Here is a 26,213-nt window from a genome sequence, read left to right as displayed (position 1 = left end):
GCTTTCGCAGGAATAACATACGTGTTCACGGGATACCGGAGGGTGAAGAACGGGACAACATGCTCGAATTCATGGAGAATTTTATAAAGAAGGAACTGCGCCTCTCTGACACCAATCTGGGCATACAGCGGTACCACCGCTCACTCGGCCCCAAGCCCCCACCGGGCTCCAGCCCCCACCGGGCTCCAGCCCCGGGTCTATCGTGACTCAGTTTCTGGAATACAAGACCAAGGACTTGTTGCTCCTTCTGCGTGGACCAAGAAAGAAATATTGCTGAAAGGGAGACGTGTGTATTTCGACTATCCCGGTGACATTTAACTAAACACAAAGCAAACAACTCGATCAGGAAGATTTTAAAAGAGAAGGGGCTCCGCTTCCAAACACTGTATCCGTCGACACTGAGTGTGTTTTATTTATTTATTTATTTATTTGCCTGTCTCGTTTGGATCTTTAGCCGTCAGAATTGTTGTCTGAAGGCAGAAAGATGCCAAAGTGGATTTACTTTACCAAGTGATCATCAAGGCCTTATTGGTCTATTTGACTGACCTTTATTATAAATATGAATTTATTTTATTTTTGTTTTTTAAAGACGGGACAGACATGACTGGGGGATAGGACAGGGAGAAGGAAAGAATGAAAGAAAGAGAGGGAGAGAAAGAAAAACAGAGGGCAGAAGAGATGATGAGAAAGGGGGGAAGGAACAAAAAGAAAAACAAACACCTGGATCACCTGTATGGAGAAAAAAACAGAAGAGAAATCAAACAAAGAGCAACATAATAAATACATGTTATCATCATTTATTATTATTTTTATTTTTCTATTTTTGGTGGTGGTAAAGTTTAAATTTTTTTTGAATATTTTATTTTAATTAATTAAAATGTTTTAATGAAAAACTATGAACTTTTAAGCGTTATTTTTTAAAATCTTTTTTATCGTTAACTCTGTTTCCCTGGGTCTTTTCCCATGTGTTTTGAATAACTCTTCTTTTTTTGGCAGCGGTACTGGTTTTATTTTGTTGTATTTATCCTCGACACCTTAAAGGCCGGTCCTTGAGAATATTGTCGGTCATAAACCGGTCCGTGGCACAAAAAAGGTTGGGGACGCTGGTTTACAGGACTGACGGGACTCCAGGAAACACAAACAAAGTCAGTGTTTAAGTGGAGACTCATCAACAGACCCGGGCTATCTTTCCATCATCTGGATTCACTTACCCTAACGTTTGTTATCAGGATAAACTGTCACACAGAGTTTGTTATCAGTTCTCTAACCCAGGGTCTTCCCTGCACGCTTACATGAAAGGGGCGGAGTTTGGCAGGATTGAGAAAAAGATGCCTGCCAGCAGATTCGGATGCAACACAACCCACAATGCACTGTTTGCACAAATTTGAGACTACAGCAGCGATAATGTGCAGAGTCTGCAGTGGCGGTACGCTGGACCTGACTTCCCTAAAGGGACCCCACATGACTCCACTCACTCACCTCTGGCAAGCAGAGTGTGTGATTCAGTTGAAACAGCCCTCATGTCAGCTCTGCTGGGCACACTGGGCTGTCAGGTGTCCCTGTCCCTTTTTGCCTGGGCTCCAACAGACTTGAGAATCACCCCTGCAGGTTACATAGGAAATATATAAAACCTTTTCTGCTTCAGCAGAGGATCTTTGTCTCACTGTTTATCACTACTACTGTAACTCGTGTTTTCTGAGAGGTTGCCATCAGTCTGTGAGCTGCACATCTGGACTGCACAGCAGTGGAAAGATCTCGTCCACTGTCACTGAAGTAGTTCTGTGTTATCTTAACTGAAATACCTCTTCTGTTTCAAAATACATTTCTAACAAAATCATTTTTAACATCCATGAATGCAGATTATGACTGTAAAAGGAGAAACAACATTAGTGTTCCCATGTTCTTGTTATGGTGCGACTGGATGGCCTTTGAACCCTGGGGCATATACTACGAAGTGATTTCAGCATGCCCAGGTTTTCTTTCCATCATCTGGATTCACTTACACTAACAATCGTGATCAGGATAACCGCTGGTTAGCAAAGTTAATCCAGGGTTTCTCATGCACCTTCACAAGGAAAGGGAGGTGTTGGCAGCATCTGACCAATCACAAAAAGGGAAATTCACAGATAATATGACTTGTCTTGATGCCTAAAATGTTTTTATGCTTGATTCAATTTAGCTGTTAAGTGTCTTTTACTCTGCTGGTGCCGGTTAGGTTCCAGATTAGAGATCAGCAGGTATGAAATCACGACGTACTGACCAATCACTTCTCCAGAAAATAGTGTCACTATTCCTGGAAGATCCCTTTGACTTCTGTTGGGGGGGAAGAGAGGGTCTAAAGTTTCATTTTTGTCTAATGTAGTGATGCGCGAATCATGAACGAATCGTTCAATACTCGAGAATCACTTTACTGACTCATGATTCATGATTCACAAGTCCAACTGACTCACTGACTCATCCCTGTTGCTGTTAGCAGCAATGTATCTAGCTTATAATTAAAATTGTGGAGAAAAACACAACATCCAGTATCTTAACAAAAAACATTTCTGCTCTGAACTGGAAGAAAAAACCCTGAGTAGAAGCTCACATCAAGAAAATAGCTCCTCGGTTCACAGTAGCATCGCTACTGCTGCGTGGCGTTAACGTCATTTTAACGAGATTAACGCTGACAGCACTAGTTTTAATATTTAATATATTTAAGGATTTAATTTTTAAATCTTTTTTTCATTTATGTATTTATTTTATTGTTATTTCACTTTCTTTGTCTGTTCATGTTTTTTTTTTACTGTTATCTCAGTTTTTGTGATGGAAAGCACTTTGTTCAACCATGTTGGTTTTAACATACTCTATAAATAAAGTTGGATTGGATTGGACTAATATGATGAAAGCGAGCCCAAGCCTGAAATCGACTCCTGATCTTTGATCCGTCCTCACCTGGTCGTGAACGTGATGGTCAGCCAGGTATCCAGTTTACCTTTGAGTGTCAGATTTAGGCAGATTTGGTTGCTTCCGTTTCATAATGACAGATTTCAGTGAACTCCTCTGTCTCCATTCCCAGACTTCTACTTTTGAATAAACTTTCCTTTAACTTGCTCCGAGTGCTCTTTTGTCTGCATGGTGTAACTGTAGCCTGGCATGCTGAATAACCAGTGAGTGGACCTTCCAGAAATATGTGATTTTGGCTGTTGAAGTAGGTCAGTCACCTTTGAAGGGCTGAATATTTATGGAGTCATCAGTTGACGTTCGTTTGTGGAAGTCTGTTTTCACTCTGATAATAAAGAGGATTTATTTATTTCATTGACCAATAATAAAAAGACTGTTATTATATTTTTAACATTATATGATTATATTCACAGTGATGCTTTGAGGAAGACTGCACTGTTTGTCCCAGAATAATCAAACTGCCATGAAATACATTCACTAATTTACTATTTGGAACTAACACACTATTAGTACATCTCAGAGACACCTTCTTTCTCACACGAAGAGTAACAGATTACATCTCTTACTGTGTCCGACCAAACAACTGCTGTGGAAAAACAGTTATTAGCAGTTTTTTAACTACACCCGTAAATGAACGTTTGACTGAATGCTGATAAGTGAATACTGAGAAGTTAGGAGGAAATGTTTTCAAATGTTCCTGCAGAGAATCTGATTAAAATGTTTTTTGTGAGCAAGAATCAGTTTGATCAGTGACCTTTTTTCAGCCAGAAACCTTTAAGGTCACACATCCGCTGTAATATTATAATTTGCTGTTCTTTTTTTAATACACCTTTATGGAGAAGAAAAACATCTGGATGTCCTGATGCCAGATGCTTTTCTTTCCAAGCTCCTTACAGTGGCTTGCAAAAGTGTTCGGCCCCCTTAAACTTTTCCACATTTTGTCACATTACAGCCGCAAACATGAATCAATGTTATTGGAATTCCACGTGAAAGACCAACACAAAGTGTTAACATGTGAGAAGTGGAACAAAAATCATACATGATTCCAAACATTTTTTACAAATAAATAACTGTAAAGTGTGGTGTAAGTAATATTAGATTAGTATATTATTAGATAATTAATAATTAAAATTACTAATAATTATTATTAGTAATATTAGAGTAAGCAATATTATAGAGTAATAACCCGCAGTTCAAAAAAGCTCCCCTCCGACAGCCAAACCCATCTGTTCTCTGATTGGATTGTTACATTTGTGATTGACATGACATTGACCAATCAGATGAAAGGAAGAAAAATAGGGTCAAAATTCGTACTTGTAACTTGCAGAGATTCACACGTTTTTTTTGGCTAAGTCCACATACAAATCTTTTTTACACACACACACAAATTCTTTTTACACATACAAAAGTACAAGTACAAAATATTTATAACCACATTTTGAGCCCACAAAGCTGTACGTGAGCTCCACTGCAGTGGCTCGTGCACCGCTGTGTTCACGGCGTTTGCTGTAAATTATACAGCAGTGACATATGTATGTAAAATGTTTACTGAAGTTAGTGAAACAGTGTTTGTAAGGACTATAAGGTCCATAATTACTGAGGCAGTTAGGCTGTTTCGCAATCTTGGCTCAGTACACACACACACACACACACAAACACACACAAACACACACACACACACACACACACACTCCATTTTTATCTGTATCTAGCATTTCCGAGCAGCATGTCTTCATTATCTGTGTGTCTGCAAACACTCTGGTTTCTGTGGTTTCAGATCCATTTCTCTCTCAAGGGAAATAAAGGGATTACACGGCCGTCTTTTCCTGTTTCATATGTCAGGCTATGGCTGTATCCCAATTCAGGGTCTGCAGCCTTAAAGGCTGCATTTTAAGGCCAATTACGTCACAGCGACGCGACGAAGGCTGTCCCACTTCGAAGGCTGCTCGAAATCCGGCCCTCAAATGCGTCCTTCATTTCCCTGAATTTTAAGGATGTGGCGGTGTAGACTTCGTGGCCCAACATATCCCAGAATGCATAGCGCGGCGGTGGGTGTGGATAATTTTGGCGGAAAAAAACGGCGGATGAGGGGCGCCCGAAAAGTAAACTTTGAGTAAGTACTGAATATCATGTCACTTATTTATGTGTAAATGTTCAATAACGAAGAATATTAAAACATTACTGTTGGCCAAATGTCTGGAAAGTTATATGACATTAGTGACGTTTGTACTAACTTGGTTTTAAAGCCTTTACTTTAAAATATACGCCGTTCAATAGCTGAGCTTAATCTTACAGAGAATGATCAAAGCTCATGTAGAAACAAACAAACAAATGAACAAAAGATTTTCTCCTTCATTTCTGTCAATGCTGTACGAAACGTTAGCTGTTAGTATCATGGTTGCTAGGCAACCTGGGCAGCGCAACGGAGGCTAGACCGTCCCATTTCAGAAGCTTCGCACTTCCGGCCTTAGTGGTCTTTGAGTACGCAGCCCTTGTGGACCGTTAAGGCTGCGTACTTTAAGGCTGCAGACGATCTGAATTGGGATACAGCCTTTGTATGGGGCGCCGTTTGTAAACTGAAACATGCTGAAATTAACGGCAACATTTTTCCACATTTAGCTCTAAATCTTACAAAAACATGTTTTTTCGAGTCATTTTTTACAACATTTAGTAAAATATTTACAACTTTTTATATTTAAAACAGAATTTTAAATGTTAAATCTAAATGCTAAATGTTAAATCTAAATGCTAAATGTTAAATCTAAATGTTAAATGTAAATATTATATTTAAATGTTAAATGTTAAATGTAAATATTATATTTAAATCTAAATGTTAAATGTAAATATTATATATAAATCTAGATGTTAAATGTAAAATCTAAATGCTAAATGTTAAATCTAAATGTTAAATGTAAATATTATATTTAAATGTTAAATGTTAAATGTAAATATTATATTTAAATGTTAAATGTTAAATGTAAATATTATATATAAATCTAAATGTTAAATGTAAATATTATATATAAATCTAAATGTTAAATGTTAAATCTAAATGTTACGGGAAACTAAATATTTAGCTAATATGCAAATTTCTTGTACGGGTCAGAGGGAAATACCAAAATAAAAGCTTCAAGAAAACCTCCTGCGCTAAAGTGTGCCGGTTGAGGTCAGGTTGTGTGTGTGCGCTCCTCTCACGGTCACTTTTGACTGCCATGAGCTGCTTCACCTATTCCCTACCAGCATGTCCAGCTGAAAACATTGGAAGAGCCGTTTTGTCGGCCATCCAATGATTCAGCGGTAGTGCACCCTCAACCTCACAAACGCCGCAGCACTTGGTAAGTTTATTATATAGCATTTTGGACGGGTTGATAGCAGTGTTAGCAAAACTAGCAAAGCTAAATTACTTAGCCAGTCCTCAATTATTTCATTTGGTAGGCAGCAGACAGAGATCGAACATCATACAACTGTATTTATTTATTTGGTAGGTAACAGTCGTTCTTGATGTAAATGTTTCCTTAGGAATCCAGCAATGCACCTGGACCAAGTAGACCTGCCATCTCCATACCGCTCGGTAGGCCTTCTTACACATATCATTTAGCTGACTGGTTTTGATATACAGTCAGGTTCATAAATATTTGGATACAGACACATTGTCTAATGTTGCTTCTGTACATTACCAGAATGAATTAAAAGTGAAATGACTCCAATGCAGTTGAAGTGCAGACTTTAAGTTTTAATTCAATGGGTTGGACGAAATGATTGCATAAAAATGTGAGGGGAAAAAGTAATTTGTAAACACAATCATATCATTTCAGCGGCTCTAAAGTAATTAGACAAATTAAATAACTGAAAATAAAATGATCATTTCTATTTCTATTATTCAAAACCCTTTGTTGGCAATGACAGCCTGAAGTCTTGAAGTCTCCTCCCCCTTTTGTGAGTGTGGACGCTTCATCTCTTTGCTCTTTAAATGCTTTGCTTCTTTTATTGATTTTTATTGATTTTTATGCTGATTTTTCCCTTTTTTCTGTATGAGCTTACCTGCGATAGCTTCTGGACACTTATAGATCATTAGGACTAAAGTGTTCTTAACAGAAACAGCAACATTTTTACAGTTACCTTATCCTCAGCGGTCCGTGTGTCTGTGGCCTAGACACAGCTGAAGCCTGATTACAGCGTCTGGGCACCGAACAGCCTCAATAGCCTGGAAAGGTGCTAACCGCTAGGCTAACTAGCAACAAGATGCCTTCCCTCTCCACAGATGTCTACCACAGCCTCCTGCAGAAGATTGCAGTACTGGAGACAAAAATTCATCGCTTAGAAGTAAACGTGGAGGTAAATGGACTGTGTGGAAATGAAACAACCTTGCCTTTGATTCAAAACAATGGCGATGAGCAAGCTAGTACACAGCTAAGGAGCACAGATAACATGACCAAGAAAGTAGACTTTGTGCACTATTATAAATCCTCAAGCGATAATCCCCCCTTGGACTGTCTTGGTGCAATACCAAGACATAAATCATGTCTCCTGGAAGGGGGAGGACGTATCACAGGCAGAGCACAGCGAGCTGAAATCTCTGAAACCGACTGGCCCTCACTTCCTACGAGACAGAGAAGCTCTTCTACCCCTGTATACGAGAGGAAACAGGACTGGACAACTGTGAATAGGAAGGTTAACAACAAACCTCCAAAACAACTGAATGTGAAACTGCAGAACAGATTTGCTCCACTATCAAAGGACCCTGGATCTATATCGGACAACCATCCATCTAAAAGTAGCGAAGTAAGGTCTGAAAATCTATTGAAAAGTAAAAGGCCACAGGGAAAGCTAAAGGCTAGGCCTGAAACTCTGATTGTGGGTGACTCTGCCGTAAAGGATGTACAAAGGATGTGCGGTAAGAACACTAAAGTCCTCTGCTTTCCTAAGGATATGGTCAACAACCTGAAGGAGAGAATTCTTCAAATTGCAGATGAATATCCAACTGTGACAAACATTGTTCTGCATACAGGGTCAAACGATGTGTCCAAACAACAGTCGGAGGTTCTGAAGCGGGACTTTACTGGATTATTAAATACTGTAAACTCTCTGAATGCAGCTGTATTCATCAGTGGACCTGTACCGCCCGTCAGAAGAGGAGACGAGAGATTCAGCAGGTTGTTTGCACTGAATAAATGGCTCATATCAGCATGTACTGACCACTCAGTGCATTTTATCAACAACTTTAATATTTTTTGGGAACGCAGGCATCTGTTTAAAGCAAATGGATTTAATTTTAACAAGTCGGGGGTGAAACTGTTCACCTCCAACTTGTTTTATTCCATACGTCATCCATCTGTGCTTGGTGCCAAGGCTGAGATAAACGAGGAGTTATCTCATAAAGAGGAACAAACAGTACTCCAAGAACAGACAAAGCCCAGCAGAAACCTTGAGGAGGAGCTCCATCTGCCCCCACCCGGGAAGAGCCTCAGAAAGGAGAGACATCTGAGGCAAGAAGAGGGGTCCCTATTTGCCTCCAACTCTCTCAACAACACCAATGACCAGGACCAGGGACCACGATCTTCCCCAGTCCCTCAAACCCCTGACAGGCCATCACCCTCCTCCCCCTCCCTTTCTCCCTCCTCCCCACACCTGAAATTCACTGAGGAGATGATAGAGCGGGTCAATGCTGGGCTCAGATCTACCCCCCGGCCCAATCCCTTTTTGTCCCCCATAAACCCCCACCAGAGCAGCCAAAGGTTCGCCATCGAGCCCCACCCTCAACAGAGCAATCGAAGTCACATTGCCCAGCCTCGCCCCCCTTAGTTCCTCCTTACCACCTTCATGCTCTGTCTCCGCAGTCTGATGTGTGATGTGTGGAGGGTCCGGGCTGCGAGGATTATGGCAGTGGTGACTTTTCCCAGGAGAAGCTGGGACCCTGTTTACTAGAAGGTTTTAAAATTTCTGTACTTTTAGGTGACAGAAGGAGATATGTGGCCTGGTCAAAACACAGAGAGCTGCACCCTAAAAGATCTTTAAATATAGTAAACATACCTCGTGTGCCACAGACTGCTCCCAAACACGAGGGGACAAGTAATGCCTCTAAAACACTTAAGTTGGCTTTATTAAACGTTAGATCTTTAGCTGGGAAAACATTTTTAATTAATGATTTAATCACTGAGCACAGCCTTGATTTTATGTTTTTAACTGAAACTTGGTTGGACCAAAGTAACAGTGGAGCTGTTCTCATCGAGACGACCCCTCCTAACTACAGTTTTATCAGTGAGGCCAGGGTGAGCAGGAGAGGAGGAGGGGTTGCTGTCTTATTTAATGAATCATTTCAATGTAAGCAGCTATCTCCTGGAAGTTTTCAGTCTTTTGAATATGTGGCTTTACAGCTGAAGGCCCCATCCAAAGTTGTGTTTCTTAATGTTTACAGGCCTCCCAAATACTGCACAGACTTTTTTAATGATCTCAGTGAACTGCTGTCTGTGATCTGTGTTGATTTCGACTGTGTAATTATTGTTGGGGATTTTAACATCCATGTGGACAACCCTCAGGACAAAGGGACCAAAGACCTGAGTAACACTCTGGGCAACTTTGGGCTGACTCAGCATGTAACAGAGGCCACACATAATAGAGGACACACTCTTGACCTACTGATCTCCAAGGGCCTGAGCATTTCAAAGGTTACTGTGTCTGATGTGGGCCTGTCTGATCATTACTGTGTTTTCTTTGAAAGTAAAATCTCAGCCCACACAAATATATCAACAGCAGTGATCACAAAACGGTGTATAACTGAACACAGTAGTGAGATCTTTACCCAGGTCTTCCCATTAACACCTGACCTGTCCAGAGGTTCAGTCAATGAGCTCGTCAATAGCTTCAATGCTAAAATGTTAAATGTAATGGATACAATTGCTCCCATTAAGGTGAAGGTTATCTCTGGAAGGAAAAAGTCTCCATGGAGAAACTCCACACTAGTGAAAAATGAAAAAAGAGAGTGTAGGAAAGCTGAGCGCAGATGGAGAAAAACAAACTTCCAGGTTCATTATGACATCTATAAAGAGAAACTTCACAATTATAATTTACAACTGAGGAGTGCAAGGAGGTCCTACTTCTCTGACATCATCACCAAAAACAGTCATAATGCTCGAGTCTTATTTTCTACAGTTGACAGGCTAACAAACCCTCCTGTGTCAGTGGCAGCTGAACTTCATTCGACCATGGCCTGCAATGACTTCGCCAAATTCTTCACAGAAAAAATCCAAAAGATTAGACAAGCAATTGGTACATCAACAGCAGATCCAGGACATGTACTGTGTCCACCGAAAAACTGTTTAAACACCATGAAACAGTTTCACCCGATTAACAGCAAAGACCTGGAGGACATCTTAGATCAACTGAACTCCTCCTCTTGCTGTTTAGATGTCCTGTTTTTCAAAAAGGTCTCAAAGACTTTGGAGTCAGACCTGTTACAGATCGTCAGCTTTTCTTTAATGTCATGTGTGTTTCCAGAACCACTAAAAACTGCTGTAATTAAACCTATACTGAAAAAGGACAATCTTGACAAGACACAAATGAAGAACTACAGGCCGATCTCAAATCTCCCATTTTTAAGTAAGATCATTGAAAAAGCAGTTTCTCAACAGCTCAATTACTTCTTAAAACAGAATAACTGCTATGATGCCTTCCAGTCAGGTTTTAGACAGAACCACAGCACTGAAACCGCTCTGACCAAAGTGTTTAATGACATATTTCTGAATACAGACAGTGGAAAAATGTCAGTCTTAGTTTTACTGGATCTCAGTGCAGCATTTGATACAGTTGACCGCAACATATTACTCAAACGACTGGAGAACTGGGCAGGTCTTTCAGGAACTGTACTAAACTGGTTCAAAACATACTTAGAAAACAGGAAATACTTTGTATCAACAGGTAACTTCACATCTGAGCAGACAAGTATCACATGAGGAGTTCCCCAAGGTTCCATCTTGGGACCCCTTCTGTTTAACATTTACATGCTCCCACTGGCACAGATTATAAAGAACAACAAAATAAACTATCACAGCTGTGCAGATGACACACAAATATATATCACAATGTCACCAGGAGACCGAGGCCCTGTACAGGCTCTTAGTAAATGCATTGAGGAAATTAATGACTGGTTGTGCCACAATTTTCTCCAGCTAAACAAAAACAAAACGGAGGTAATAGTCTTTGCAGCCAAAGAAAAACGATCACAGGTCGCCACAGAACTTCAATCTATACACCTAAAAACCACAAACCAGGTGAGAAATTTGGGTGTAGTGATGGACATAGACCTAAATTTGTAAAAACACATTAAGGCAATAACAAAGTCAGCTTACTATCACCTCAAGAATATTTCAAGGATAAAAGATCTGCTGTCTCAACAGGACCTGGAAAAACTAGTCCATGCATTCATCTTTAGTAGGCTTGATTACTGTAACAGCATCTTTACAGGTCTACCTAAAAATCAGTCAGACAACTACAGCTCATTCAGAGCTCTGCTGCTCGAGTCCTCACTAAGACCAAACAAGTGGACCACATCAGTCCAGCTCTGAGGTCTTTACACTGGCTGCCTGTCCGTCAGAGGATAGACTTTAAAGTTCTGATGCTGGTCTATGAAGCTCTGAATGGTTTAGGACCAAAATACATCAGTGACCTCCTGACCCAGTATGAACCTTCCAGATCCCTCAGGTCATCTGGATCCGGTCTTTTATCAGTTCCCAGAGTCAGAACCAGACACGGAGAAGCTGCATTCAGCTTTTATGCTCCTTATGTCTGGAACAAACTCTCAGAAAGCCTCAGATCAGCTGAAACACTCAGTTTATTTAAATCCAGGTTGAAGACTCACCTGTTCTCAGCTGCATTTGAATAAAGCACCAAATCCGCACTTAAGCTTAAATTTCAAAACTTACATTTTAACTACTGATTTTATCTGTTTTGATTTTATATACTGTTTTGTTTGTTTGTTTGTTAATTAGTTAGTTTGTTTGCTTGTTTTAATCAATTTTAAATCATGCTTTTTATTTGTTTTTGTTTCTAATGGGTCTGTAAAGCACTTTGAATCACCTTGTTGTTGAATTGTGCTATACAAATAAACTTGCCTTGCCTACACATTAATAATGAATTAAATGTGGCAGTAATTAATTAAATGCCCATTCATGTCATTTAAAACACTTAATAAATTATTTATTTATATTGAAACACTTAATTAATTATTTGATGATGTATTTATTTAATTCATTTAGGCACTCCTGACCCTGCAGCTGTGTTCTTCATTTATTTTTATCTGTCAGCATCACCCATCAAACTCAGGGGGCGGGGTTAACGCTGTTTGAGTCAAAACCATTGCTTTGGGCTGGTGGCCATTCCTTCAGTGGGCGTTTCTCAACAACAACAACTATGAACATGTAGAAAATAACTGAACTGTGCTTTGAAGTACTCTGTTTGTGTGTCACCAAATACACTTTTAATATTTTTTTAGCCGAGGATGTAGCGTTTTTTTAAGATAGAGCCTCTTTGCAGAAGTGCTGATTTTGTGGATTTCCTGGATGTCTGTCTCACAGCAAAGCGTGTGATAGAGCCGGTACACAACTGTCATAACCCCAGCTGACGGTACACCGGCTTCATTCATTATATCTACTCGTTTCAGTCGCCATTTCTGAATTATAGCTAATATTAAAAAGGAGGAGAGAGATTAAATAAATCAGATTAACACCTGATCTTTGTGTTTTCTGTTCAATAATCAGTGTGACCTGTGTATACACGTGTAAACTTTATTAAAAGAGATAATATTGGTGTTCCCGCCATATAGTAACTCTCAGGTTTAACTGTACCAGGCTTGTTCGACACTGTTAAACCTATACAGACTTCACGATGTTCGACTAATATTTTCATTGTGGACATTAATCATGAGGCTAAACAGGCAGTCCAGCTGCTGTCTCAGAGTCCTGTACACCATGGAGCAAAGTCAGCATATCCAGGATATCTTTCCGTTAGTTGAGTTAAACCAGCAGCGCAGTTACATGAAAGTGTTGGCAGCATCAAACTAATCTAATTCACATGTCGATATTCTTTTACAGAGAATAATCCTTATTACTGCCAACTGGACTGGTGTCCAACACCAGTGTCCAGCAGCCATCACCAGTGTGTGAATGGGTGGATGACTGAATGTGTAAAGCGCTTTGGGGTCCTTAGGGACGAGTAAAGCGCTACACAAATACAGGCCATTTACTACTGATTTGAGAAGTGTGGATGCTCAGCAATCTGTTTTCATGTTAAAGTTGTTTTTTCTTTGACTTTATAATCTGATACTCTCTCTCTCACACATGTTGCGTGTGGGAAAGTGTTTTGTACACTTTCCCACACGCAGTTCTTTATTATCTCTGAAAACAAGTTTACTTCAGTGGTTTTATGTCCGTTTCCTCCCACATATCCTCCACATCTGTCCATCAATCGTTTCTCTGCAACAAATGACCTTAATTTTGTGTAGATTTGGTATAAATTCCTACACATACTAAAAAACATTTTAACATTTTAGCCTTTTTCCTGAAAGGGTAAAAAGCATGTAAGCAGCATGCTGAGGTCAAGACTCTTGCAAAAGAGATTTTATCTCTAAAGTCATAATTTTCTGGTTCAGTGAAAGTTAAACAGTTATACATACATACATACATATATATATATATATATCTTATATATATGCGCTTGTGAAGTGGCTGTTTGGTCTCTCCAATGACCAAACAGCCACTTCACAAGCGCATGGCACAACACAGAAGAGCCACCTCCACAGGACAAGACTCAGCTGTCCATCTGCATCTTAAGGTCAAAGGTCACTCTTTTGAGGATGCCAATGTTCACATTTTGGAGGACAGATGGTTTGAAAGAGGAGTGAAAGAAGCATCTATGTCCACTGTGAGCGACCATCTTTGAACAGAGGCGGTGGTTTACGACACCAACTGTCTGCCATCTATAATCCAGTTTTGAGTTCCCTCCCCAGATGCCTTAACGCCCACTCACATCCTGGGCCATCTGACCTCAGGAATTCCCATGATAAGGTGGGGCCAGGTTTCACAATGAGCTCACCTGAAACTCTGGCTGATTGGGACCCACACCCAGTTTCACACCTTGGCTCAGGCGATTAGAGGATCATCAGGGGGTCCTTTTGTCCCTCTGTGGGGGGACACTCCCACTAGGTTTAAATCTGGGACTCTCCACCATTTGACCTTAGAACTGAAGAAGCTTCTCGGATGAAGGTGAAACGTCTTCAAGTAACTTAAAGAAGTCCAGACGCTTTTCTTTGCAAGCTCCTTTGACTACGATGACCTGGATGACTGAGAACCTTCACAGACAAATTTTGTTGTTGTTTCTCTGGGCTCAATTTCAGCCTCAGGAGCATCTCTCAGAAGAAAACCGTTTAGCAAATAATAAGATAAAAAGATTGTTGAACCAGGTGGTATTCTCTGGAGTTTAAGACCAAACTCAAACAGTGAATTGACATTAGACTGGAATTCATAAGATGAATAGAAATGCTGCTAAAGCTAAATGATTCATTCATGTGTGTGTGTGTGTATATATATATATATATATATATATACACACACACACACACACACACACACACACACACACACACACACACACTCACACACACACACACACATTCCAGTGGAATCTAAGAATGGTGGCTGCTGCTGGCCCTCTCTCCTTTCTTAGTTGGCACCAGAATGAAGAGGCAGACAGGGCGGCGACGATCCTGTTGGTTTCTGCACCGTTTGGACTTTTATGGGACTTGACCTTCATGGCTGAGGCCATTGCATTTTGGCTGTATAGTTTTAATTACTTTTAATGTTTTTAACTTCATGTTCCTGCCTGGCCAGAGTATTTTAGCGCTTTCTTTAAAAATAAATTATAGTTTTAGCAACTTGTGTTTATATTTACTACTTCCCTTGGCTGCTCCACTGCTCTTCCCGTCAGAAGGGTTTCCCTCCTGTGTTAAACTTACCACCTGTGAATCCACCTATGACATAGATACTTTAGGTTCAGTGAATGCTTAAATTGCACTGATTAGAATATACTGGACATTCAAAGCTAAGATTCAGCGCACTGTGTTACAGGCTGGGATTTGATGAATTCGTCATATATACAGCCTTTGATCATCATTTATGTCCAGCTGAGAATGAATCTGTGAACTCACATATTAAATGAACTGAAATCAGTAGTGTGATCTCCAGTCTTGATATAAGGAATGAGAGAACTGACAGCTGTTATTTTAATCAGCCTGTCTCAGTTGTTTTAACTCTAAGTATCACAAAGTAATGTGGTAACATCTGGACTGACGAGTTTACTGTCAGCATTTTAATCGCTAGTTTAAAGGCTGTAGGCTGCAGCCGTTGCTCTAACACTGTATAAATGTAACAGGCCTCAGTGCTGGTTCTACTAGTCTGAGCTGCTTCCAGCTTTATTTGTGAAGAGCAGCTTACAAAACACGTAGCTAGCTCGTACAGCTGCGACGTCAAACCTTCATGAACTAAGATGACCTTGAAATAATGGGGCTATGTGCGGTGATGCTAGCGTTAGCCATGTTAGCACGTTACCTTCACAGGTGGTCAGACTGTGAAAACAGGCACTCAGTCAGAGGTTGGGCTCTCAGTTTCGCTGCAGGGTCCCTTCATTCTTCACATATCCGTGTCGAGCCGAGTGTAAATCCCGAGGCTGAACGGCCTTTGTACAAGCACACACGCTTCTTAGCAGGGCGAAGCTATGAGCTAGAAAAATCCAGGCAGAAAGCCTGTGTCTGTCCAACCAATCAGAGAGCTCCTTACATCCCACAGTGTGGCTAATTTGAATAGCCGCGAGGAAGTTTTTAATCGAAGAGCTAATCCAGCAGCTAATCCCAGAGCGAACAGGAAAGGGAAATGGATTTTGAAATGAGTTTATTCAATTGGAATTCAAAAATAAATTTACAAATGCAGAATTTATTCTACAATTCATTATTTAAGCACAGAATTCTTTATTTCGATGCGCGTGGCTCTCGCGGTGCTCCATAGGAAAATGAGTCCAGTATTATAGAATGAAACCAAAAACACCCGCCGCTGCCTTTTGACGGTGCAAAACGTTTCGTCGATATTTTTGTGTTTGTTGGGGAGAAGACTTACAAACATACTGTACAGCACTTCAGAGTCACACTGCTAGTGATCAAAGATTTATGTAAAATTGATAAGCTGAACACATTTTGTACTGTACAGGAGACACGGCACCAGATTGATTTGACAGTGGTCTACAGCCAATCAGGATACAGAACACAATGCGTTGTTAACACCCCCCCCCCCCCCCGCCCCCCCCCAAAAAAAAAACATGCAAAATTGCACACAAAAGAATCAGCGAAAGGTAAACCGCATTATAGCGAGGGACTACTGTACACGAAGACAGGACAGAGACAATACGAAGTGGATTGTGCAGTAGGTATTAAATACCAGGTTCAAGTTATGGTCGGGATATTGTAGACAAGACAGGACACGGTGTGGCTGCTGCGACCTAGCGCCCCGCCATCTTTCTGTCTTTTTTGTGAAAAAAACTATTAATAGTTTAGAAAGGACTTTTACATTTTCATAATATTCATGGCTGTGTGGTAAAGCTGACATTATCTCACTTGTAATGGTTCAGATTGGACACTGTGACTGGCCGGTTCTGTGCTCCAGGCCACATGTTTGATACCCCTGGACCCATGCAACGAAGTATAAAAAACCGTGTCCACACTTTGGCCTGTGAAGAGTGAAAGCAGATATACGGCGTGATATCGAGCCAAATGCTTCAAAGTGTTCCTTGATGATGTGATAAAGAAGTGGCGTTCCTCCTCCAACCACAAACAGGAAGCTCATGAAGCGAGCAGTGTCAGTGCTTGTACGACACTCACCACGAGACCTCTGAGCAGGATGGCTGCAGTCGCACAGCTCTGCTTCTCCCTGCTGTTCACTCTCATCAGCAACATTCATGCAGAAGAATTTATCGCCATAAGAGAAGAAGGAGAGTCTTTACAGTTCAAGCTCCCAGATCAAAACAGCTCCTGCATCACCTCCAGACGTGTTGGTGAAGATACTCTGGTCCTGTGGAACATCTCTGACCCCTGGAACAGAAACTTCACAGTACATGAAGACCTGACAGGACGACTCTCATTTCCTGAGACATTTCATGGTTCTCCTTCATTTACTCTCAACAACCTGACCCACTCAGACTCTGGACTGTACCAAGAAGTGTGCTGGACTCAGGGCAGCGTGACATATGAGAGAAACATCAGCCTGACTGTGTGTAAGACAGTAAGGAGGGGAGAAGATATCACAAGTCCTGAAGACACTGTAGACGTACAATGTAAAGGAGCAGGTGAGAATCTGACGGTGCGTTGGATCAGACATGACAGTAAGTGGCAACAAGCCAGGCTGAGAATTTTCAGAGACATAATTTTGAAGGTGAATAAAGTCCAAGAAAGTTTCCTGGAGGTGACAAACACATCACTTCTTCATGTCTTCAATCAACAACAAACTGTTTACATCTGCCTGGTGATGAACCAACAGCAGTGTGTGAGCACTTACTCTGTACGTTTGACCAAACAAATAAAGATCAAACAAATAAAGCTACGTTATGCTTCAGAGGGAGACACAGCTGTGCTGGAGTGTCCCTTCATGGACCCCATTCATGACCAGCCCCCAGTTTGGATGAAGGAAGTAATTTCCTACAATAATGTTCAAGAAATTGGTCGAAACTTCTCGCTGATACTTCCATCACTAATGTTAAATGATTCAGGTTACTACTACTGTGTAGGTGAAACAGTAAAAGATGAGTACTGGCTTTTGGTGTGCCCTAAACTTGGTCCACCTGCACTAAAGGTTTTCTCAGAGGGAGATGAAGTCACTATGAGATGCTCTGAGGATTGGAAAAATAGTCCTGTGGCCTTTACGTTCATTAAGTTGATTCAAACAGAAGACAAAATTGTGAACGATGTTAAGTTCTGCAGTGACAATAGAATCACTTGTTCCGATGACAGCCTGATAATCTCTAATGTCTCACTGGAAGATGCAGGAGAGTATGTGTGTGCAGGTCTTAAGTCAGACTTAGAGTGTGTTTCAGCAGAAAAATTTGTTCTGATCTACAGAGAGCCCTTTGGGGTTTACTCGACCTTCTACAGAGTCAGGTGGATACTGCTCAGCAGTCTGCAGGTGATGCTTTGTGTTGTTGTGGTCTGTGTGACACAGAAAACCAGGAGAGGAGAGCAGCTTTCAGCTCAGACACACACTTAATATGCTTATAATAATAATAATAATAATAATAATAATAATAATAATAATAATAATACATAGAAGTGAAGAAATCAAAACAAAAACAAACAAAAATATTATTGTAGATATGAATCTGTGACCTGACTGGACGGTTCAGTCTCTTATATGATTATATATTTTAAACATTTTGCCTTTTTCTATCTTTCGACTTAATTCTTGTTTATTTCTGCTCATATTTTATTTCAGTTATAATGATTATGTGCTTTTTTGTTTTATGTGATTTGATGTTTATCCATATCTCATTCATGTATCTCTCAGAGTATCATTTTGAATATTCTTCTGTTTCTATCAGTGATCAGTTCGATCTATAATAAATGTTAGAAACCAGTTGTAAATGTATTCGTTCTTCACTCTGATGTGAATCATTATCATCTCTCTTGGAAAATGTATTTTGTTATTGTGTTTAAGAGCAGATTCATTACAGCACCATGTTCATCTGCACTATATTGTTTTCATTGTTGTGAATAAACATGATTGTCTGATACAGCAAACACTTCATAATATGGACGTTACTGCTTTGATTGTGTTTTTATATTCTCCATTTTTGTTAGGAATCATTTCTGAAATAAAAATATCTAAATCTAATTTAACAGGCTGAACGTTGATGCTCTTCTGTCAATGACTCCATGATGATTTTAAATTTTAATAAACACACAATCCTCATATTTCAGTGCAGGATGTAGAGCAGAGTATATCAGTCAACTGGATCAGAGCTCATCAGCATTTTGAACTTAATATGCAGCCAACACACTTTAACACGTGTCTGATGTAGAATAGAATAGAATAGAATAGAATAGCCTTTACTGTCATTGTACAAAGTACAACGAAATTGGAGTGCCACTCCCTTGGTGCAAAATGCAAAATAAATATAAATGTAAAATATAAAAGTACAATAAAACAACCGTAGTACTCAATAATAATAAGTACAATAATAAGTACAATATATACAGGATAGCAGCATAATGTAATGATAGTATGAATAGCAGCATAATATAATGATAGTATGAATAGCAGCATAATATAGTGACAATGGCAAGTATAGTTAAGCAGGTTTAATTTTTTGTGCTCATTTACTACGGTGATAGCTCTGGGAAAGAAGCTATCCCTGAATCTGTTTGTCCTGGTTTTTTGTGACCTGTACCGTCGGCCTGACGGTAACAGTTCAAACAGTTGATTACTGGGGTGAGAGTAGTCCTTAATGATATTGCCAGCTCTGCTGAGGTATCGGGAGTTTGCAATGGCCTCCAGACTGGGCAGAGAGCAGTGATCTTCTGGGCTGTGTTGATGACCCTCTGCAGTCCTTTCCTGTCTGCAACTGAGCACCCTGCATACCATGTTGTTATGCCGTACGTTAGGATGCTCTCTATGGTGGCTCTATAGAGTGTCACCAGCAGCCTCTCCTCCAGGTTGTTCCTCCTGAGCACTCTCAAAAAATGGAGACGCTGCTGGGCCTTTTTTACCACCGCCGTGGTATTTGCAGTCCAGGAGAGATCATCAGAGATCAGCACGCCCAGAAACCTCATGGAGTGTACCCTCTCCACACAGTTCCCGTGAATGTAGAGTGGGGCCGGGTCTGCTCTGCCCTTCCTGAAGTCCAAAATAAGTTCTTTAGTTTTCGTGGTGTTCAGTTGGAGGTTGTTAACTGAACACCACTCAGTCATTCTGTTAACCTCATCTCTGTAGTCCGACTCATCCCCCCTTGAGATGAGTCCAACCACTGTGGTGTCATCTGCGAACTTTATGATGGTGTTTGAGAGATGGGTAGGGGAGCAGTCGGATGTGTAGAGCGTAAACAAGAGGGGACTCAGAACACATCCTTGTGGAGACCCGGTGCTGAGTGTGATGGTGCTGGACAGGTGGGGGCCGAGTCTGACAGACTGTGGTCTATTTGTCAGGAAGTCCTTGATCCAGAGACAGATGGAGGTGGAGAGTCCCAGGTGAGACAGTTTCTGGACCAGGATCTCCGGGATGATGTGATTGAATGCTGAGCTGAAGTCCAGGAAGAGCATTCTCACATAGCTTCCTCGGTGCTCCAGGTGACTCAGCACAGTGTGGAGCGCTATGGTGATGGCGTCCTCGGAGGATTGATTTGTCCTGTAGGCAAATTGGTGGGGGTCCAGAGTGGAAGGCAGACCGGCCCTGATGTGCTGACAGACCAGTCTCTCAAAGCACTTCATCACTACAGGCGTAAGTGCAACAGGCCTGTAGTCATTTGGGCTGTCCACAGCCGTCTTCTTAGCGATGGGGATGATGATTGAGGTTTTGAGGCAGGGTGGGACGGTGTTTGATGACAAGGAAAGGTTGAAGATTTTAGTGAAGACTCCGGTCAGTTCGTCAGCACATGCTCTGAGAACCTTTCCATGTATTCCATCAGGACCTGCCGCCTTCCTGGGATTCACTGACCTTAGAACACACCTCACTTGATGCTCTCCAAATGTTAGTGTGCCGGTGCTGGAGGCGGGTGGAAGTGGTGTAACAGCTGAGGGCCTGGTCGTCTCAAAGCGGGCGAAGAAACGGTTTAGATCCTCAGCCAGCGAGGCATCAGTCCTAGATATCGCCTGGTTATTGCTTCTGTAGTTGGTAATGTGATTGATCCCCTGCCACATTTTTCTGGGGTCGTTGTCGACAGCATAGTGATCTTCAATCCTCCTCCTATAGGCAGCCTTGGCTTTCTTGATGCCTCTACTCAGGTCTGCCCTGGCCGCCCTATACGCAGCCCTGTCCCCTGACTTGAAGGCAGTGTTACGGCTTTTTAGGAGGGATTGCACTTCGCTATTCATCCAGGGTTTTTGATTTGGAAACACCCTGACCCTTTTGTTGACGGTGACATTGTCAACACAGTTCCTGATGTACGAGAGTACAGTGTCCGTGTACTTTGAATAGACATGGTCCAAAGTGTTTTCTCCTCTCGTAGCAAAGTCCACAAACTGGACAAATTTGGGAAGCACAGTCTTTAGGCACGCTTTGTTAAAGTCGCCGGCGACAATAAAAACCCCATCGGGGTGGGCAAGCTGTTGTTTATTTATGGTGTTGAGCAAGAGGCTGAGAGCCGTGCCCACGTTAGCATCCGGCGGTATATAAACAGCTATCACAATAACTACTGTAAACTCCCTCGGGATATAAAAAGGTCTGCACGAGACTGCCAGAACCTCCAAATCAGGAGAACAGTGTGTGTGAAGGATCCTGCTGTTACAACACCATTCATTATGCACGTAAACACACAACTCTGCTTTTACCTGAGTTGCTGTTTCTGTCATGCCGGTGTAGCGTGCGGCCTGCTAACTCAACTGCAGCGTCGGGAATCAGCGGGTGAAGCCACGACTCCGTGATAAGAATAATGCTGCAGTTACGTGCAAAGCTCGTGGTGGCTATCTGTAGCTCCAGGTCGTCCAATTTGTGGGTGATGGATCTGGCGTTCGATAGGAAGAGGCTCGGAAGTGCTGGCCGGATGTTTACGTAGCCTAGCATCTGGGCCCGACCGGCATCCTCTCTTTTGCTTTCTCTCCCTTCGTCGGCTCCTATGCTTGCTGGGCGGGCAGACCATCCACGGTGACCCTGGCGGTCTCGCTATCTCCCCCAGGATGTTGTGTGTTCGTTGATAGTCGCCAGAGACAGACAAACTATATTTGAGTGTGAAACATATCATGGAAAAATGGAAGACGAGAGAAGCTGCACATGGTTATCATCATTTATTTATTCATTTATTTTTTTGCCTGTCCCATTTGGATCTTTAGCCATCAGAATTGTTGTTTGAAGGCCAAGAAAGATGCCATGTTGGTCCATTTGATTGACCTTTATTATAATTGTGTATTTATTTTATTTTATTATCGGTTGTTACAGACGGGACAGACATGACTGGGGGATAGGACAGGGAGAAGGAAAGAATGAAAGAAAGAGAGGGAGAGAAAGAAAAACAGAGGGCAGAAGAGATGATGAGAAAGGGGGGAAGGAACAAAAAGAAAAACAAACACCTGGATCACCTGTATGGAGAAAAAAAACAGAAGAGAAATCAAACAAAGAGCAACATAATAAATACATGTTATCATCATTTATTATTTTTTTTTATTTTTTTATTTTTGGTGGTGGTAGAGTTTAAATTTTTTAAAATATTTTATTTTAATTAATTAAAATGTTTTAATGAAAAACTATGAATTTTTTTAGCGTTATTTTTTAAAATCTTTTTATCGTTAACTCTGTTTCCCTGGGTCTTTTCCCATGTGTTTTGAATAACTCTTCTTTTTTTGGCAGCGGTACTGGTTTTATTTTGTTGTATTTATCCTCGACACCTTAAAGGCCGGTCCTTGAGAATATTGTCGGTCATAAACCGGTCCGTGGCACAAAAAAGGTTGGGGACGCTGGTTTACAGGACTGACGGGACTCCAGGAAACACAAACAAAGTCAGTGTTTAAGTGGAGACTCATCAACAGAGCCGGGCTATCTTTCCATCATCTGGATTCACTTACCCTAACGTTTGTTATCAGGATAAACTGTCACACAGAGTTTGTTATCAGTTCTCTAACCCAGGGTCTTCCCTGCACGCTTACATGAAAGGGGCGGAGTTTGGCAGGATTGAGAAAAAGATGCCTGCCAGCAGATTCGGATGCAACACAACCCACAATGCACTGTTTGCACAAATTTGAGACTACAGCAGCGATAATGTGCAGAGTCTGCAGTGGCGGTACGCTGGACCTGACTTCCCTAAAGGGACCCCACATGACTCCACTCACTCACCTCTGGCAAGCAGAGTGTGTGATTCAGTTGAAACAGCCCTCATGTCAGCTCTGCTGGGCACACTGGGCTGTCAGGTGTCCCTGTCCCTTTTTGCCTGGGCTCCAACAGACTTGAGAATCACCCCTGCAGGTTACATAGGAAATATATAAAACCTTTTCTGCTTCAGCAGAGGATCTTTGTCTCACTGTTTATCACTACTACTGTAACTCGTGTTTTCTGAGAGGTTGCCATCAGTCTGTGAGCTGCACATCTGGACTGCACAGCAGTGGAAAGATCTCGTCCACTGTCACTGAAGTAGTTCTGTGTTATCTTAACTGAAATACCTCTTCTGTTTCAAAATACATTTCTAATAAAATCATTTTTAACATCCATGAATGCAGATTATGACTGTAAAAGGAGAAACAACATTAGTGTTCCCATGTTCTTGTTATGGTGCGACTGGATGGCCTTTGAACCCTGGGGCATATACTACGAAGTGATTTCAGCATGCCCAGGTTTTCTTTCCATCATCTGGATTCACTTACACTAACAATCGTGATCAGGATAACCGCTGGTTAGCAAAGTTAATCCAGGGTTTCTCATGCACCTTCACAAGGAAAGGGAGGTGTTGGCAGCATCTGACCAATCACAAAAAGGGAAATTCACAGATAATATGACTTGTCTTGATGCCTAACATGTTTTTATGCTTGATTCAATTTAGCTGTTAAGTGTCTTTTTCTCTGCTGGTGCCGTTTAGGTTCCAGATTAGAGATCAGCAGGTATGAAATCACGACGTACTGACCAATCACTTCTCCAGAAAATAGTGTCACTATTCCTGGAAGATCCCTTTGACTTCTGTTGGGGGGGAAGAGAGGGTCTAAAGTTTCATTTTTGTCTAATGTAGTGATGCACGAATCATGAACAAATCGTTCAATACTCGAGAATCACTTTACTGACTCATGATTCATGATTCACAAGTCCAACTGACTCACTGACTCATCCCTGTTGCTGTTAGCAGCAATGTATCTAGCTTATAATTAAAATTGTGGAGAAAAACACAACATCCAGTATCTTAACAAAAACATTTCTGCTCTGAACTGGAAGAAAAAACCCTGAGTAGAAGCTCACATCAAGAAAATAGCTCCTCGGTTCACAGTAGCATCGCTCTGCTAACATGCTAACAGCACATTTGAGCTACTCACCCCCTCCCTTCCTGTGCTGAATCATAGAGCGAACGAATCACTCACTCACTCACCCCCTCCCTCCTGGCTCACAGCTTCTTCTTCTTCTTGGTTTGCAACCAATGTTAAGGCGCATTACCGCCCCCTGGCTCACATTTCAGTGGACATTTAGATGAGAAAATATATATTTAACACATTTAAGGAAAATACTAATAAAATAAAGATAAACAAAATAAATGTTTACTAAGCAATTTTGATAGGAAATTGCTGAATTTTAGAAATGTTTTTGCTCTTTTTTTGCTCTATAAAATAGTTTTTTGTTTTTTTTTTAATCATTCATCTGAGCAGTAGGATTCACATGAAAAGAGAAACAAATTAAGTTTGAGTGAAAATGTACATTTTTTGCACACTCTGGTCAACTCACTCAGTGAATCAAATGACTCAAAAAACCGATTCACTTTGGTGAGTGACTCATTAAAACTCGATTCAGTAAAAAGAATCAAATTTACCATCACTAGTCTAATGTCTTTGTGTTTCACTAATGAGCATCAGTAAGAAAAAAACGTGTTCTTAGATGCAACTTTTCTCCTTTGATGTTTTTTTTCTGTTGTCAGCAAACAACCATACGATCTGTGTTAATTCACTAACGGAGATTTGCCGCGTGGCGTTAACGTCATTTTAACGAGATTAACGCTGACAGCACTAGTTTTAATATTTAATATATTTAAGGATTTAATTTTTAAATCTTTATTTTTTCATTTGTGTATTTATTTTATTGTTATTTCACTTTCTTTGTCTGTTTATGTTTTTTTTTACTTTTATCTCAGTTTTTGTGATGGAAAGCACTTTGTTCAACCATGTTGGTTTTAACGTACTCTATAAATAAAGTTGGATTGGATTGGACTAATATGATGAAAGCGAGCCCAAGCCTGAAATCGACTCCTGATCTTTGATCCGTCCTCACCTGGTCGTGAACGTGATGGTCAGCCAGGTATCCAGTTTACCTTTGAGTGTCAGATTTAGGCAGATTTGATTGCTTCCGTTTCATAATGACAGATTTAAGTGAACTCCTCTGTCTCCATTCCCAGACTTCTACTTTTGAATAAACTTTCCTTTAACTTGCTCCGAGTGCTCTTTTGTCTGCATGGTGTAACTGTAGCCTGGCATGCTGAATAACCAGTGAGTGGACCTTCCAGAAATATGTGATTTTGGCTGTTGAAGTAGGTCAGTCACCTTTGAAGGGCTGAATATTTATGGAGTCATCAGTTGACATTCGTTTGTGGAAGTCTGTTTTCACTCTGATAATAAAGAGGATTTATTTATTTCATTGACCAATAATAAAAAGACTGTTATTATATTTTTAACATTATATGATTATATTCACAGTGATGCTTTGAGGAAGACTGCACTGTTTGTCCCAGAATAATCAAACTGCCATGAAATACATTCACTAATTTACTATTTGGAACTAACACACTATTAGTACATCTCAGAGACACCTTCTTTCTCACACGAAGAGTAACAGATTACATCTCTTACTGTGTCCGACCAAACAACTGCTGTGGAAAGTCAGTTATTAGCAGTTTTTTAACTACACCCGTAAATGAACGTTTGACTGAATGCTGATAAGTGAATACTGAGAAGTTAGGAGGAAATGTTTTCAAATTTTCCTGCAGAGAATCTGATTAAAATGTTTTTGTGAGCAAGAATCAGTTTGATCAGTGACCTTTTTAGCCAGAAACCTTTAAGGTCACACATCCGCTGTAATATTATAATTTGCTGTTCTTTTTTTTAATACACCTTTGTAGAGAAGAAAAACATCTGGATGTCCTGATGCCAGATGCTTTTCTTTCCAAGCTCCTTACAGTGGCTTGCAAAAGTGTTCGGCCCCCTTAAACTTTTCCACATTTTGTCACATTACAGCCGCAAACATGAATCAATTTTATTGGAATTTCACGTGAAAGACCAACACAAAGTGGTGAACATGTGAGAAGTGGAACAAAAATCATACATGATTCCAAAAATCTTTTACAAATAAATAACTGTA

At 40.8% G+C, this 26,213-nt stretch overlaps 1 pseudogene; it reads left to right on the top strand.

Moving 5' to 3' along the window:
- The first annotated feature begins 6,914 nt into the window (after positions 1 to 6,914).
- Positions 6,915 to 8,900, top strand: LOC148099692 (uncharacterized; annotated as a pseudogene).
- Positions 8,901 to 26,213: the final 17,313 nt, after the last annotated feature.

Source organism: Neolamprologus brichardi, chromosome 14 (assembly GCF_056152115.1).
Source record: "Neolamprologus brichardi isolate AB-2024 chromosome 14, ASM5615211v1, whole genome shotgun sequence".
Lineage (NCBI taxonomy): Eukaryota > Metazoa > Chordata > Actinopteri > Cichliformes > Cichlidae > Neolamprologus > Neolamprologus brichardi.
Note: the sequence above shows the minus strand (reverse complement) of the source record. Positions and strands in the feature narration are given on the sequence as shown.